Source organism: Apodemus sylvaticus, chromosome 11, assembly GCF_947179515.1.
Source record: "Apodemus sylvaticus chromosome 11, mApoSyl1.1, whole genome shotgun sequence".
Lineage (NCBI taxonomy): Eukaryota > Metazoa > Chordata > Mammalia > Rodentia > Muridae > Apodemus > Apodemus sylvaticus.
This window is the reverse complement of record NC_067482.1, coordinates 16,247,108-16,265,551: the sequence shown is the minus strand read 5'-3', so window position 1 is coordinate 16,265,551 and position 18,444 is coordinate 16,247,108. Positions and strand designations below refer to the sequence as shown.

General features: G+C 42.5%; 1 protein-coding gene across 2 annotated transcripts in view; it reads left to right on the top strand.

The window, feature by feature from the left end:
• Septin11 (septin 11) overlaps window positions 1-18,444 on the top strand; it is a 142,230-nt gene that overhangs the window by 123,586 nt on the left and 200 nt on the right. The window lies entirely within an intron of this gene.

Genomic DNA, 18,444 nt, shown 5'->3' with positions numbered 1-18,444 from the left:
CCACATTCCTTATACACCATATTCCTCAAAGTAGAAGGTTTTAATTAAGATTACAGAAACTGAATCTTAGCTGTATGAAAAAAAAAAAAGAACAAAATCCATGGTAGTATTTTTTAAATTGTATTTTTACTTATAATTAGTGTATTTTTATTTATAATTATTTTGTATGTGTGCGTGCGCATGCGTGAACATACCATGTATGTGGGTACTCAAAGAAGTCATACGAGTTCATTGGATCCCTGGAGCTGAAGTTAGACACAGTTCTGAGCCACCTGATATGGGTGCCAGGAACTATATTCGGGTCCTTTGGGACAGTAAGAAGCACTTTTAACCACTGAGACATTTCTCTAGCCCCAGTGGTGTAATGTTTTCTTTAAAGGACATTTTATCTACCCATCCATCCATCCATCCATCCATTTATCCATCTATGTAATCCTTTTGTAGTCTCTCCCGTCCAATCCTCTCAGATCACAACCACCAAATCTTTGTCCCAGCTTCATAAACCTTTCTCTTTTGTCACTGAGTAGAATTGGTGCTGTGGTTCTGTGCACACATGTAGGGCCTTTCACCCACTGGAAATGGAGCAGCCTACCTGAGGAAAACTTCCCCAGCAGCCTGCGACACTCCATCCCCAGTGGCCACCAGTCAACTAATTGCCCCTCAGTTGGGGTGCCAAGAGCTTTGTGAGTTCCTCCCCAAACCCACGGTGGACTCCTAAATGGCTTGGTCTTTCTCAGGTGTAGCTGCGTGTATGCAGTGTGTGCGGTGGGCTGCTTCTGTCAGGAAAACTGTTCACAGAAGTCCTCCACAACTTCCGGCTCTTTGGACCTCAGGGGACTTTTATGATCGGCTATTTGCTTTTTTCTGTCTAAGTTTACTTCCAGAGTAGGACCTGCGGAGAAACTGCAGGGAGGATCATTTCCCAGAACGAAGCACCCTCGCCAGAAGAACATTGTTTTATTTTCTGTGTGCCAACGAGTTCATGAACATATGCGCTTTTTTTTCAGTACAGTCTTCACCTCTGTGTCTTCCAAGATTAGGCATTCTTTTAAAAGTGAAATTTAAGTCCACTCACTTTCAAGACCCAGAGTTCCCAAGCTTTCATTAAGGGACAGTGGGGTTTCAGGTTCCTTCCAGAGGCTGTTGGTTTTGCAAGTCAGATTTCCCAGTAAACACTGCTGCTGTGTAACCCAATGTGATTCAGTGAACAAATATTCAAATAGTTATTGACATCAGCCGTGAACGAGATCATGGGATAAATGAAATGCCAGGCCATGAAGAGGGCCAATCACCAACATACATAATACAACAACAGCACAGTCACCAACATACATAATACACCAACAGCACAGTCACCAACATACATAATACACCAACAGCACAATCACCAACATACATAATACACCGACAGCACAATCACCAACATACATAATACACCGACAGTACAATCACCAACATACATAATACACCAACAGCACAGTCACCAACATACATAATACACCGACAGCACAATCACCAACATACATAATACACTGACAGCACAATCACCAACATACATAATACACCAACAGCACAGTCACCAACATACATAATACACCAACAGCACAGTCACCAACATACATAATACACCAACAGCACAATCACCAACATACATAATACACCAACAGCACAATCACCAACATACATAATACACCGACAGCACAATCACCAACATACATAATACACCGACAGTACAATCACCAACATACATAATACACCAACAGCACAATCACCAACATTCATAATACACCAACAGCACAATCACCAACATACATAATACACCAACAGCACAATCACCAACATACATAATACACCGACAGCACAGTCACCAACATACATAATACACCAACAGCACAGTCACCAACATACATAATACACCGACAGCACAATCACCAACATACATAATACACCAACAGCACAGTCACCAACATACATAATACACCAACAGCACAGTCACCAACATACATAATACACCGACAGCACAATCACCAACATACATAATACACCGACAGCACAATCACCAACATACATAATACACCGACAGCACAATCACCAACATACATAATACACCGACAGCACAATCACCAACATACATAATACAGCGACAGCACAATCACCAACATACATAATACAGCGACAGCACAATCACCAACATACATAATACACTGACAGCACAATCACCAACATACATAATACACCGACAGCACAATCACCAACATACATAATACACCGACAGCACAATCACCAACATACATAATACACCGACAGCACAATCACCAACATACATAATACACCGACAGCACAGTCACCAACATACATAATACACCGACAGCACAGTCACCAACATACATAATACACCGACAGCACAGTCACCAACATACATAATACACCGACAGCACAGTCACCAACATACATAATACACCGACAGCACAGTCACCAACATACATAATACACCAACAGCACAGTCACCAACATACATAATACACCGACAGCACAATCACCAACATACATAATACACCGACAGCACAGTCACCAACATACATAATACACCGACAGCACAGTCACCAACATACATAATACACCGACAGCACAGTCACCAACATACATAATACACCGACAGCACAATCACCAACATACATAATACACCGACAGCACAGTCACCAACATACATAATACACCAACAGCACAATCACCAACATACATAATACACCGACAGCACAATCACCAACATACATAATACACCGACAGCACAATCACCAACATAAATAATACACCGACAGCACAATCACCAACATACATAATACACCGACAGCACAGTCACCAACATACATAATACACCGACAGCACAGTCACCAACATACATAATACACCGACAGCACAGTCACCAACATACATAATACACCGACAGCACAGTCACCAACATACATAATACACCGACAGCACAGTCACCAACATACATAATACACCGACAGCACAGTCACCAACATACATAATACACCGACAGCACAGTCACCAACATACATAATACACCGACAGCACAGTCACCAACATACATAATACACCGACAGCACAGTCACCAACATACATAATACACCGACAGCACAGTCACCAACATACATAATACACCGACAGCACAGTCACCAACATACATAATACACCGACAGCACAGTCACCAACATACATAATACACCGACAGCACAGTCACCAACATACATAATACACCGACAGCACAGTCACCAACATACATAATACACCGACAGCACAGTCACCAACATACATAATACACCGACAGCACAGTCACCAACATACATAATACACCGACAGCACAGTCACCAACATACATAATACACCGACAGCACAGTCACCAACATACATAATACACCGACAGCACAGTCACCAACATACATAATACACCGACAGCACAGTCACCAACATACATAATACACCGACAGCACAGTCACCAACATACATAATACACCGACAGCACAATCACCAACATACATAATACACCGACAGCACAGTCACCAACATACATAATACACCGACAGCACAGTCACCAACATACATAATACACCGACAGCACAGTCACCAACATACATAATACACCGACAGCACAATCACCAACATACATAATACACCGACAGCACAATCACCAACATACATAATACACCGACAGCACAATCACCAACATACATAATACACCGACAGCACAATCACCAACATACATAATACACCGACAGCACAGTCACCCACATACATAATACACCGACAGCACAGTCACCAACATACATAATACACCGACAGCACAGTCACCCACATACATAATACACCGACAGCACAATCACCAACATACATAATACACCGACAGCACAGTCACCAACATACATAATACACCGACAGCACAGTCACCAACATACATAATACACCAACAGCACAGTCACCAACATACATAATACACCAACAGCACAATCACCAACATACATCATACACCAACAGCACAGTCACCAACATACATAATACACCGACAGCACAATCACCAACATACATAATACACCGGCAGCACAATCACCAACATACATAATACACCAACAGCACAATCACCAACATACATCATACACCAACAGCACAGTCACCAACATACATAATACACCAACAGCACAATCACCAACGTGCATAATACACCAACGGCACAATCACCAACATACATAATACACCAACGGCACAATCACCAACATACATAATACACCGACGGCACAATCACCAACATACATAATACACCGACGGCACAATCACCAACATACATAATACACCGACGGCACAATCACCAACATACATAATACACCGACGGCACAATCACCAACATACATAATACACCGACGGCACAATCACCAACATACATAATACACCGACGGCACAATCACCAACATACATAATACACCAACGGCACAATCACCAACATACATAATACACCAATGGCACAATCACCAACATACATCATACACCAACGGCACAATCACCAACATACATAATACACCAACAGCACAATCACCAACATACATCATACACCAACAGCACAATCACCAACATACATAATACACCAACGGCACAATCACCAGCATACATAATACACCAACGGCACAATCACCAACATACATAATACACCAACGGCACAATCACCAACATACATAATACACCAACAGCACAATCACCAACGTGCATAATACACCAACGGCACAATCACCAACATACATAATACACCAACGGCACAATCACCAACATGCATAATACACCAACGGCACAATCACCAACATACATAATACACCAACGGCACAATCACCAACATACATAATACACCAACGGCACAATCACCAACATACATAATACACCAACAGCACAGTCACCAACATACATAATACACCAACGGCACAATCACCAACATACATAATACACCAACAGCACAGTCACCAACATACATAATACACCAACAGCACAGTCACCAACATACATAATACACCAACGGCACAATCACCAACATACATAATACACCAACGGCACAATCACCAACATACATAATACACCAACGGCACAATCACCAACATACATAATACACCAACGGCACAATCACCAATGTACATAATACACCAACGGCACAATCACCAACGTACATAATACACCAACGGCACAATCACCAACGTACATCATACACCAACGGCACAATCACCAACATGCATAATACACCAACGGCACAATCACCAACATACATAATACACCAACGGCACAATCACCAACATACATAATACACCAACGGCACAATCACCAACGTACATAATACACCAACGGCACAATCACCAACGTACATAATACACCAACGGCACAATCACCAACGTACATCATACACCAACGGCACAATCACCAACGTACATCATACACCAACGGCACAATCACCAACATACATCATACACCAACGGCACAATCACCAACATACATCATACACCAACGGCACAATCACCAACATACATAATACACCAACGGCACAATCACCAACATACATCATACACCAACGGCACAATCACCAACATACATAATACACCAACGGCACAATCACCAGCATACATAATACACTAACGGCACAATCACCAACATACATAATACACCAACAGCACAATCACCAACATGCATAATACACCAAGAGCACAATCACCAACATACATAATACACCAACGGCACAATCACCAACATACATAATACACCAACGGCACAATCACCAACATGCATAATACACCAACGGCACAATCACCAACATACATAATACACCAACGGCACAATCACCAACATACATAATACACCAACGGCACAATCACCAACATACATAATACACCAACGGCACAATCACCAACATACATAATACACCAACGGCACAATCACCAACATACATAATACACCAACAGCACAATCACCAACATACATAATACACCAACGGCACAATCACCAACATACATAATACACCAACGGCACAATCACCAACGTGCATAATACACCAACGGCACAATCACCAACATACATAATACACCAACGGCACAATCACCAACGTACATAATACACCAACGGCACAATCACCAACATACATAATACACCAACAGCAAAATCACCAACATACATAATACACCAACAGCATAATCACCAACATACATAATACACCAACAGCATAATCACCAACATGCTTATTGGGAAGTACACAGTAATTATATTTTTTATTTTATTTTGTTTTTGTTTTCGAGACAGGGTTTCTCTGTGCAGCCCTGGCTGTCCTGGAACTCACTCTGTAGACCACGTTGGCCTCGAACTCAGAAATCTGCCTGCCTCTGCCTCCCAAGTGCTGGGATTAAAGGCATGCGCCACCAATGCCCAGCCTTATATTTTTTTATAAAATTAATTTTTATTTCATGTGCATTAGTGTCTTGACTGCCTGTATGTCTATATGAGTTACAAACAGTTTTGAGCTGCCATGCAGGTGCTGGGAATTGAACCTGGGTCCTCTGAAAGAACAACCAGTGTGTTCTTAACCACTGAGCCATCTCCCAGCGATTGAGTTTTTAAGGGAAAATTGTGACCTACTGAAAATATTTTGTGTAGCAAAGTTAGAAATCTTTGTCTTGAATACAAGTTACCCATGAAGTCTGCAGTGATTTGAATGAGATCGGCTCTCATAGGCTCATTTGCAGGCTTAGTCCTCAGTCGATGAGCTGTCAGTGAAGGATTAGGGAGTGTGGTCATGTTGGAGGCAGCGTTACTAGGGGTGAGCTTTGAAGCTTCATAAGTGTGCTCCCCCACCCCCACTCCTGCCTGATGCCTGTGGATGACGATGTAGCTCTCAGCTACTTGACCAGCAATATGTCTGCCTGCCTCTGAAACTGTCAGCCTCCAGTTCAAAGTTTTCTTTTGTTGGAGTTGCCGTGGTCATGGCATCTCTTCCCAGCAATAGAACAGAGACTAAGACAAAGTTACAGAACACTTAATGCTTTTTAACCTAAATCTTTTCCAACATTGAATTGGGTTTGTGCTTAATAGTTTCCAGAATTTGACCATATCAGTAAAGGAAGCAAATGCTCCCAAATGCAGGCCAACTGACCATTACCCAGAGATCATGTATGAAATACCACCGAGGGGAGTCGGGCACGCCTACTGGTTTTCTAGTAGCATTGAGTTGGCTGGATGTGCAGCTCCTGGATTCATATTCTAAAGCCAGACCCCCCTCCCCCAAAGTGATGGTATTTAGAAGTGTAGCCTTTGAGGGGTAATTTTGTCAAGAGAGTGGACGCATCATGAATGAAATTAGTACCTTTTAAGGAGACCATGGAGTGGAAAAGCTGATACCTCTCAGCCTTTGGAGAACCTCTGCCAAAAGTCACCGGCTGTGACTTTTGAGCACTGGCACCTGGCTCTCAGATTTCCCAATCCCCACAAACTAGATTTTCAGCTTTTAAGTTTTAATAGAGTTTGTTTCACACACACACACACACACACACACACACACACACCACTTCTTGTCAACTCTTTGTGTGTCTCCTCTTTCATTAAACTTACAACTATTCCTCTCTCTACATCAAGTTTCTACTTCCCCAAATATTCTTTTATTTTTATTTATTTATTTATTTTTTTATTTTGGTTTTTCGAGACAGGGTTTCTCTGTTTAGCCCTGGCTGTCCTGGAACTCACTCTGTAGACCAGGTTGGCCTCAAACTCAGAAATCTGCCTGCCTCTGCCTCCCAACTGCTGGGATTAAATGCGTGTGCCACCACTGCCCGGCTCCCCAAGTATTCTTAAGTACATTCCTCATACTATATGCTAGTGGGTTCTCACTCCTTGAGACTCTTTTTTATTATCCCTGATCTAGGTCCAATGTACAGTGGTCAGTTGGTCTATCTATCCATCCATCTATCCATCCATCCATCCATCCATCCATCCATCCATCCATCCATCCATTCATCTAGCTATCTAATCTGTCTACCTGGTCTCTGTTCTGTGCTCTTCTCATAAATTTGTGTTAGGTTCAAAATATATGTAGAGAGAACCTTCTCTATGATCTATGATTCTGGTCTGATTAACTAGGTGTTAGACTTAATAACTTATGAACAACAACAACAAAAAAAGACTCAGAGGATAGCTCAATAGCAGAGAATAGAGCTCCTCCTCTACCTTGTTGCTTTGCCATATAAGGGATTGGCTTCATCATTATTCCCCAATAACAGCTCATCCAGCACATGCTCACTCCAACTCTTTAGAGAAAGGAGTGAATGAAGAAGCACTTGATTCAGAAGTGGCACACAGTGCACTTATAGCCACATCCTATTGACTATGCAGCCTAGCTAGACTTGAGTCCATCTTTATTAGCAGTGCAGAGATATGAGAGGACGTTAGCAAATTCCACCACCTACTGATATAATGTATATCTCTTAGAAGTGAGCTTTTAAAGCCACAGCCAGCAGCTGCTGCTCTGCCTGGCACAGCACTTCCATCTTAGTTCCTTCAGAATTTCTTCTTTCCTGAGAATAGCCAGATGGAGAACATAAAGTGGAGTTAGATGGAGACAGTAAGGCATTTTTGATCTGATCTCCATCCACTGTACAGCCCTATCCCTTTGCTGACCCTGAAAAAAATGTAAGACCTCAGCTATACTGATTGTCTGACTACCAAAAAGTGAATGTACTTCAAGAGTATAGTATATTAAAGTTATAATGACTGCTAGTAAGACCAAGAAAAAATATATTCCTTCCTGTGCAGCCAAAAATCCAGTAGTTTTGAATGCCCTTCATTTTACGCTTTATTCTATGAGTAGGAGGTTATCCAGTCTTGGGGGGCACCTCCTCCACTCTACCTCAGGGGGGTCAAACACAGGGCCCTGTGCACACTAGGTAAGCATTTTAACAATGATCTACCTCTCAGCCCTCTTTTTGTAATGTCTACACCCTGGATTTGAGATTTAGACTGGAACAACTCCTGTGGGCGCTATGGGCTTGAGCTTCAACACGATCAGAATTCACAGGAGACTGAGCATGACCACATATGGGAAGTGTGTTTCCTTCCTTACCTTCTCAAACTGTGGCTGTTAAATATACCATTGTCTGAAATAGGGTATAGGCGGGAACGTCAGAGAGACTGATGTGAAAATACAGAATGCTCTTCATAGGATGCACTCACACGGCAGCTCCCCTTTCAGAGGGTCAGAGAGTCCTCATTTCCGCTTTTGTCAGTTTGTCCACTTGCATTTTCCCCCTTTATTTGGTCCTTTTTGACCTCTCTAGGCTTTGGGGATTCACTCACTCATATGTCTTTGATTTACCATAGCAATGTTTGTCTCAGTGTAACCATATCCCAGAGCACTGCACAGTAGAAACAGCCTTGAGCTCTCTGCCTTTTGGTTCATATTCTACCAAAAGAGCATGCGATGGACTCACTCTGTATTGAATATGTGGCATTATTAGGAGGTGTGAACCTGTTGGAGTAGATGTGGCCTTGGTAAAGAAAGTATGTCACCGTGGGTGTGGGCTTTAAGAGTTTCCTCTTAGATGCTTGCAAGTCAGTCTTCTAGTGGCCTTCAGGTGAAGATGTACAACTCTCAGCTTTTCCTGCAACTCATCTGCCTGGATGCTGCCATGCTCCTCCCTTGATGATAATGGACTGAACCTCAGAACCTGTAAGGCAGTCTATACTAAATGTTATCCTTTATAAGAGTCGTGGTCATGGTATCTGTTCACAGCAATGAAACACTAAGACATCCTGAGTCAGATGTTTTCCTTCGGTAAGCATGGAACACTGTGATTGTGGGTAGGAAGGTGTTAATATGTGCGACCATACTCTTTTCCTCTCCTCTCTCCTACCTTCCTCATCTCCCTCATTTCCTTTTATATTATTTGTTGTTTTTGAGAAAAGTTTCCACTGTGTGGCTTAGGCTGACTTTCTATATAGCCTAGAATGGCCTTGAACATGTGATCTTCCTCCCAGAGCCTTCTACATGATAGTATTTTACAGGTACTAGCCACCATGCCTAGCTTTTCTTCGTATTTTTAACCCAAGGCCAAACTTGAGATGAGAGGACTCAGACCTGAAATGTGAGTTAGATGTCAGCTACTACCAGATTAAGATGCCTCTGCTGGTGCAGGTGATCTTCAAGGCATTACAAGTTTGTGGCTCGAATGGTCAGATGACCGACACCATCTCCTTTCATCTACTCATGTTTGAGCAGTTGTTCCTGCCCTGGAAACAGCTCCTGGAAATGACAGGCTTCTTGAACCCAGGATTCCTCCTTTTTAGACAAGATCTTTCCATGTCTCCTTTTGCAATTGTGTTTCCCACTATGATTTTGTTTGTTTAATTATAAGCTCTAGGAGTATCATTTAGCAATGCAAAATCATAGAGTATAAACTTACCTACAGCAGGAGTAGGTTTCCCCAGGCCTGAAAGCTTAAACAATTAGAGAGAACTTAAAAGTTTAACATTATCAAGACAAAATTATGAAGTTGACTCATGAGAAAAGACACATAATGGATACCTCTCAAATATATGATTCTTCCATTTCACAGAAAATAAAAATAGCATGACAACATTACTAAAATACATATTCTGGCTCTATTCCAGACCTACTGGAAAAGACCTTGAGGTAAAGTTTTGAAGCCTCCATTCTAGGCCACAGCCTTTGGCAATCTGAATACCACAGTTTAACATGATCTTAATAATGAACTAATAAGATTGTGGTGATATTTTGATGTTTGAGGAATATATTTTTTAGAAACTGCAATGATCACTTTATGAACAAAGAAATGCAGCAAGTAAGTGGATCAGGAAAGTATTAGGGATGTCCGTGGGTGGGAGAAAGAATGTGGGTTGGAAATTGTCAAGATACATTGTATACATGTATGAAATTGAAAAAAAAAGTATTTTTAAAATCTACATTATTGAGGGGCTGGAGCCATGGCTCCGTGGCTAAGAGTGTTTATGGTGTTTGTGGGGGGCCAGGGATTGGCTCTCAGCCCCTATGTGATGGCTCACATTTGTCTGTAACCCAAGGTCTAGGGAATTTAGTGTCTTCTTCAGGTCTCCTTAGGCAGTAGGGATGTATGTGGTACACAGATGTACATCCAGGCAAAACAACTATACACATATCAATATTTTTAAAAAGTTTATGACACTGTTTTAACACACACATACACCCCCCCCCCCAAAAAAAGTCCTGATTGTGTATACAAAGCTTACATGGACTATGACATCAAGCTGTATTTTTCTATTAGAATGGTTTGTTTTATTTTAAGCTGTGTCTTTGTCTATGTGTGAATGTGGGTGTGCACATGTGAACAGCGCAGGAACCATCCAACGTCAGAGGCATCGAATTGCTCCTGGAACCGGAGTGACCAGAAGTTGAGAGCAGCCAGACGTGGGGCTGGGAACAGAGCTCCGGACCTCCGCATTAGTGCTCCTAACCCCTAAACCATCTCTCCAGCCCTATCAAGCTGTATTTGTATTCAGTTGTATTTGTATTTTAAAAATAGAAAGAAAAAACAATATAGAGAAGGAGACCAGGAACCTCAAATGACAGTGATGAGAATCCCTGTGTGGTGCGAGGCGCTTTCATCGATTGGCAGATAAGACGCCCCCTAGGTACCAGTTTTCTACAGTGTCGAATAAGGAACAAAGATGAATACTAAATGCAAGTTCAAAGGATAATGAGATTAATTTTTTTTAAATTACATTTATTATAATTCTATATTTTTATACTGCTTCTGATAATTGTACGATACATAGATAATGAAAATTTTAAAAATAGACTACTTGGCTTTTAATGAGTAATTCTCATCTTATTAGAAACAGAAAGGTTATCCAGTGAGAAGAGCAGAGGAAGGTGGCTTTTGAGACAGAAAGAGTCTTAAAGGAATAAAAAAGGAACAAGAAGCATTACATGATTAGTCATTACAGAATGTTTTCCTAAGAGAACAGTGAGACTTCTCACACTGCATCAGACACAGCAAGGGCCTTCCTGTTCTGTGGCTGACAATACCTTGTTTGTTGTTGTTTTAGAGTTCCTAAAGTGGGAGGCTTCCTTCTGATTAGGCCTTGGCAGAGTCCAAAAAACAAACCCAGTACAAAACAGTGGCCTCCCAGAATTACATCTGTGTATCTGTCTTTGCCACTTTGTGAGTTCTTTCTTCCATCCTTTCCCCACCCTTTCAACCTCCTAACACTAGATAGGAGAGAAAACAGGATAGAAAGGAAACAGGGCAAAGTTATCATTGACTACGTCCTGCTGATTAGGGTATTGAGTTCCTTGGGGCAAGTTTGATCTTCAATGTCAGGATATGTAATTTTTTTCTTCTTTGTGCATGACTGCTTAACAAACAATGACCAACAACAACCAACAGCAACCAGTCAACACCTCACCCTGACTCTTGGGGCTCTAGCATTTACAGACCCTCTGAAAAGTCCTCAGAATTCCAAACACAATAGCAGAAACTATCTGTAGCTGGGAAAATCAAGCGCCTACCATAGCCCAAGACAAATCATTGTCAGCTGTTGTGGACAATCTGAAGCAGCTCCATATCTCTACACCTGGGATTAAAACAAAAGCACATTCTTATCTATTAATGGTTTTACACACATGCATATGGGCGTACACACACATACATGCACTCACATGTGTGCATACACACACAGAGCATACACTCACACAAACACAGGAGTTTCAAATAGTATAAATAAACTCTAGCTACCCTTAGGTAAGACTGGTTTTCTTTGTTTTGTTTTGTTTTAGCAGATTAATGGTCTTATTATGCTAATTACTAAGTGCATAAAACTTTAAAAATACTAAGTGTTTACATATAGAAAATGTTTTGGAATAAAACAGTTGATATATTGAATTAACAGCTGATTTAACAGCACAAAGTATAGTCAATTAAAATCTCTATGGATATTTATGCAGATAAATGTTTCTGAGTTAGGGAGGGGGATCTAACTTTATAGCTTCAGGAAAATACAATTATAAAAATCTAGGGGACCTCAAGAGTAGCAAAACCCTATGGGAGAGTCATAGAATTACTGAGTTTTTCCAGTCATTGGAGTCTCACACTCTCGGGACATTAGCACCATTATTTCTGTTATAGACATTGGCATTTCCTGAGCATCCTCTGGGGTCGGGGTCTCCTTGACCTTGAAAATAAAGAGCAGGTTTGTGAATAGAGCATCATGTTCCCAGGGGTTGGGATGGTGAAAGCTAACCAGGAAGAGAGTTTGGTAGACCTGAGAATTCTTGGGACATAAATTATATTTATTTTAGACATAAAACTTTCTAGCTCTAATCAGAAAAAGCAAAGTCTTTCTTACTTTATAAAGAAAGGTCATTTTCTGCCAGAATGTTGGGAAACAACTGAGTCCAAGCCCTGAGGCTCTGCCGCCCACGTGCCAGCTTTCTCTAGAATGCTGTCAGTGCCTTCCTGGCCCTAGACCAACAAGCCATTTCTCAGTTCTGAGCTGAGCTTAAAGACACACACAAGGCCCCATTGCAGGCTCCCTTCTCCGGTGAGTCTTGCTCCAGGTAAGTGGCTGCGTCCCAAGAGACTCCCTGGGACATAGAAAGCCCATTGTGCCGAATGAATACAGCTCTGTCACGAGCTTACTTTAGTACCTGTCATTAGACAAAATCACAGCACTCTGCTTCCTGGAAAGGCTCCTGCAAGGGTTTTAAAGCTGTAATGTGTGATTTACCACCTTTTTAATTTTAGTTGCAGGCCTAAGCACATATGGATACACTGTTTAAACCACACATAGACCTATGCTGTGCTGAGTGGAGTTGTACTCATGTATGCGTTTGTAGTCATCACTGTATTGTAAGAAAAAGATTCTAGGCACTTCACCAAAGTTTTCCAAATGTATAAATCCCTGAAGTGCCTCTTTTGGGCAGCCCCCATACATTTGTTGCTGTTGCTTTAAGGCTTGCTTGGAAACCTTGGATGTAGAGTAATCTGACTTGTCCCAGGAGACGCAGCATCTGAAGCACCCAGCAGGCGGCTTACAGAGCAGGGCTGCCTGTGCTGAGGAGGGATTTAGCTGTGCTCCTTCACTCTAAGCAGGAAGCTTCCCAGTTAATAAGTTGTAACCCAGGTAGCAGCTAGCAATGGCTTTGTTTCATTTCTGCTTTTGAGCGGTGGGCTGACCTGTCGCCAGCCCTTGACTGGAAGGCTTTGATCCCTATGCTCCCTTTGGGAGCATTGAGCAGGATCATTTCCACCTTCTTAAACAGACGCGGGAGCAAACTCACCTCTCAAATGTTTCCGCTCTTCATGGCACTCTGTGGATTACCCCTTCTCCCCATGAATTTATTTCGAACTATTTATTTATTTCTCTGAAGTCTTCCCCCAATTCCGTAAATGGCAACTCCATTCCTCCAGATGCTCAGACCAGTAAACTTGGAGTCCTTTTTGACTCCATTTTTTCTTCTTCTGATATTCTGTGTCAATTAGAGTCCTAGTCATGTAAACAACAGTGACATACTAAAGGGTACCTACCTAAGGAAAGGTCATTGGGTTTGTTACCAATGTATGGCCAAGTTGAGGAAAGCTAATAAGAAAGGGTGACAAGAGGCAGAACCAGTAAAAACCAGCTCCACCCTGAGGCCAGAAAGAGCAAGGGTGGGGAGAGCAGCAGTCAAACCAATAAGAACTGTGGCCCCAGCGCACAGCTGCCTGGAGAGACACCAGAGCTGTCAGCAAAGCCAAGCTGCCATTGCCAAACTGCTGAACAAGAGATGGGAGGGAAAGAAGTCTTCCATTTGTGCCCCCCTCCCCCCCCCCCCCCCCCCCCGTCTCTTTCTGGCTAACTCTCTTGCCTGAACCCAACCCAAAGAGCGTGTGGGGGATTCAGGTGTTGTGGTTGGTGGAGATGGGACTTCCGGGCAATAGAGGACCAGGGCAGAGAGTTTGAGGAAACAACCTGCAGCGAGTTCCCTTCAGAGTTCCGCAGAGGATACCTCCATGCACACCTGTGGGCTCTGCTTTGCCCTGCCTCCAGGTCCAGCACCTCCCTCATTACCTGCCTGGTCGAAGCTATGACTTCTCACATGGAAAAATTCATTATTGCCTCCCCCATAATCCCCATCTATCTAGTTTTTTTTTTTAATTTCTGTGATCTCCTAAAATATATTATTTATTTGCCTGCTCCTTTCCCATTACTCTCCACTCAAATGTAAAAGTAATGAAATGACAAACTTTCTCTTTTCAATGTGTAAAAATTCCTTGTGTCTTGTAAGCATTCAATACATCTCAGAGAAATTTTTAACGTGATTTGGTTGGATTCAAAGGCCATCACGTGATTCAGATTTGTATGGTGCGTGTGATGATTTGTTTATATAAAAATGTATTTGGACATACAAAGATTCTGGAGGTATTTTTAAAATTCATTGAATTCAGAGATTGCCTATGAAGACGGGGATTATCAGAAATTAAAACCTGAGAGTTATATATTGTTCTTGCAGTAACATAAAAACAAATGTCTTATTTTAAAGTACTAACTGGTGTCAAGCAGTTCTTCTTATGTAGTGTGACAGTTCCTGTCATTTCTTGGCTCTCTCCCTGTTTTCTCACAATGACTTTTCCAACCCTCTTTCATTCTTGTGAAGAACTTGTGTTGGGCCTGGCAGTGGTGGCACGGGCCTTTAATCCCAGCACTCAGAAGTCAGAGGCAAGTGGATCTCTGTGGGTTTGAGGCCAGCCTGGTCTATAGAGCGAGATCCAGGACAGTCAGGGACAAAGAGTGGAGCAGAGACTGAAGGAAAGGCCATTCAGAGACTGCCCACCTGAGAATCCATCCCATCCGCAGACACCAAACCCAGGCACTATTGCTGATGTCAAGAAGAGCTTGCTCACAGGTGCCTGGCATAGCTGTCCCCTGAGAGGCTTTGCCAGAACCTGACCAATACTGATGCGGATGCTAGTAGCCAAATATCTGACCGAACTCAGGGACCCTAATGGAGAAGTTAGAGTGAGGACTGTAGGAGCTGAAGGGGTTTGCAGCCCCATGGGAAGAACAACAGTATCAACTAACCAGACCCACGAGAGCTCCCAGGGACTAAACCACCAACCAAAGAGTACACATGGAGGGACCCATGGCTCCAGCCATATATGTAGCAGAGGATGGCCTTGTCTAGCATCAATGGGAGGAGAGGCCCTTGATCCTATGGAGGCTTGATGGCCCAGTGTAGGGGAATGCTAGAGTGGTGAGGTGGGTGGGTGGGTGGGGGAACACCCTCATAGAAGCAGGGGAAAGGGACATGGGAGAGGGGGTTTGTGGAAGGGAAACCAGGAAGGTGGACAACATTTGAAATGTAAAGAAATAAAATATCCAATAAAACAAAACAAAACAAAAACGAGCTTGTGCTAGATGTTTTGTCTCGCTATCTGTTTGCTATGAGCAAACAGTTTGCACCATCCAAATCACAACTCTTCTAAGTGGAGTCAGCCAAGAGCCACTGCGAAAAATCCAGAGGAGAGTGAAATGGATTATCCCTTCGGTACCAGTTTCCTACGGATTCATTCTCGCTCGCTGTTTTCACAGTTTTCTCTGCATCTCAGTAATTAATTCCTTCTCTACGCCATCAAGCCTAGGGATGATAACAGCTACTCGAGATTGCTACCCCTGGGCGAACATAGCACCCTTGTTCATAACTCCATCTAAATGCTGTTCAAACTCTGTGTTCTGTGTCTGCGCTGTCTGGATTCTAACAAAGCCAACACTGACCTGCTTGTATTCACTCTCCGGCCGGTGTTCTCTCTTCTCTAGCTCTGCCAAGGCTGCCCCTTGGCTTTGCACCACCGTGGTGCTGACAGTGGTCTGTAGAGTGACCTGTTCACATCTCCGTCTCTCAAGAGAAGATGACGGAGCTTGCTGGAGGCAGCAGCATGGGCATCCCTGCCTTGCTCTCCCTCTAGAGGTGTCTCTCCTCTGTCAGCAACTTGACTTTTCCCCCTCTGCAGCTCTGAAGTTCTCAAGCTTCGTTTTTAATCCTGTGGTGAAAAAAAAAATGTTAAAGAAGACTGTTTAATTGCTGCTACTTTATTATTTTTATTCAGATAATTTCAAATGTGCTTGCCCTAATGTGTTAAATGCCAGGCTTTTTCTTCTTCTTCTGATATTCTTTATGTAGATTTCCAACTGTCCCCTTAATCTCGTGTTGTCATCTCATTTTTCTCTCTAGCTGGATTTTTTCTGCAATTTTCTGTGCCTTTTGTCCAGTGAGTCCTACAGTCTCTTAAAACTCACAGTGTTGTTTTGCCTTTTTAAGGCAGATTTTCCTGTAGCCAATGTTTCCCTTAAACTCCAGATCTCTGGCCTCTGCCTGACCCACGCGGGGTTTGCAGGCTTAATGCACTGCACCTGGCTTTGAAGGTGTTTTTAGGCTGGTTGCTTGGTATGAGGGTGTGGTGTGATGTGGTATGCTATGGTTGTGGTGCATTGTGCTTGTGGTATGCTGTGGTTGTGGCGTGGTGTGGTTGTGTGCTGTGGTACGTATCCGTGAGTGTGCTGGCAGGTCTCCCTGAGCAGGACATCTGTGCTTTCTTCTGTCACCTTTAGCCTTGCTGCCTTGAGACAGGCTCTATCTGTAACAGGAAGCTTGCCAGTTTTCTGCTGGGTTGCCTGGCAAACAAGCTCTTAGATCTCCAGGTATCTTGGCAATTCTAGGTTTTTATATGGGTGCTAGGAATTAAAATATTGATTCTAATGCTTGCTGAGTGCTGTTCTTACCTGTAGGCATGTTTTCGTGCACTGTGTAGAGTTATCGTTGTGTTATTCAAATGCTGATTTCTCTGCCCTCATATGTTGTTTCAATGTGGACATGACAGTTTTAGGTCAAGATTCTCCTGTCAAAACAAATAAAAGAGAGTGAAAGAAGGAAAGCAAGGAAGGAAGGAAGGAAGAAAATCTCCAGTCTCAAGTTTGTGTAAACAATTCTTACCATTTATTCTCTTTCTTGTCAATAAATGTTGATCACAATGGCTGGGCAGAAGAGAGAACAGGGTGGAACTTCTACCAGCCAAGGGAAGGAGAGAGAGAGAGAGAGAGAGAGAGAGAGAGAGAGAGAGAGAGAGAGGAGAGAGATTCAGTTCAGTCATGAGGGGGAAGAAAGAAAGAGTTCTTAAGAGTTCAACTGGACAATGAAAGCCCTAATTGCAAGTATTATTTAGGATCATGGCTCAGAGTTAGCCAGATTAGTTTAGAGGTTAAGATAGAACATTTGACTGCCCCGATATTGAGGTGAAGTTTTAGAATAAATTCTGGTTATTCTGTGTCATTATTTGGAGAACTAGCTAAGGTAAAGAAAAACAGCCACCATATTGATTTACAGATTAAATGTATATTAAAAGTTAT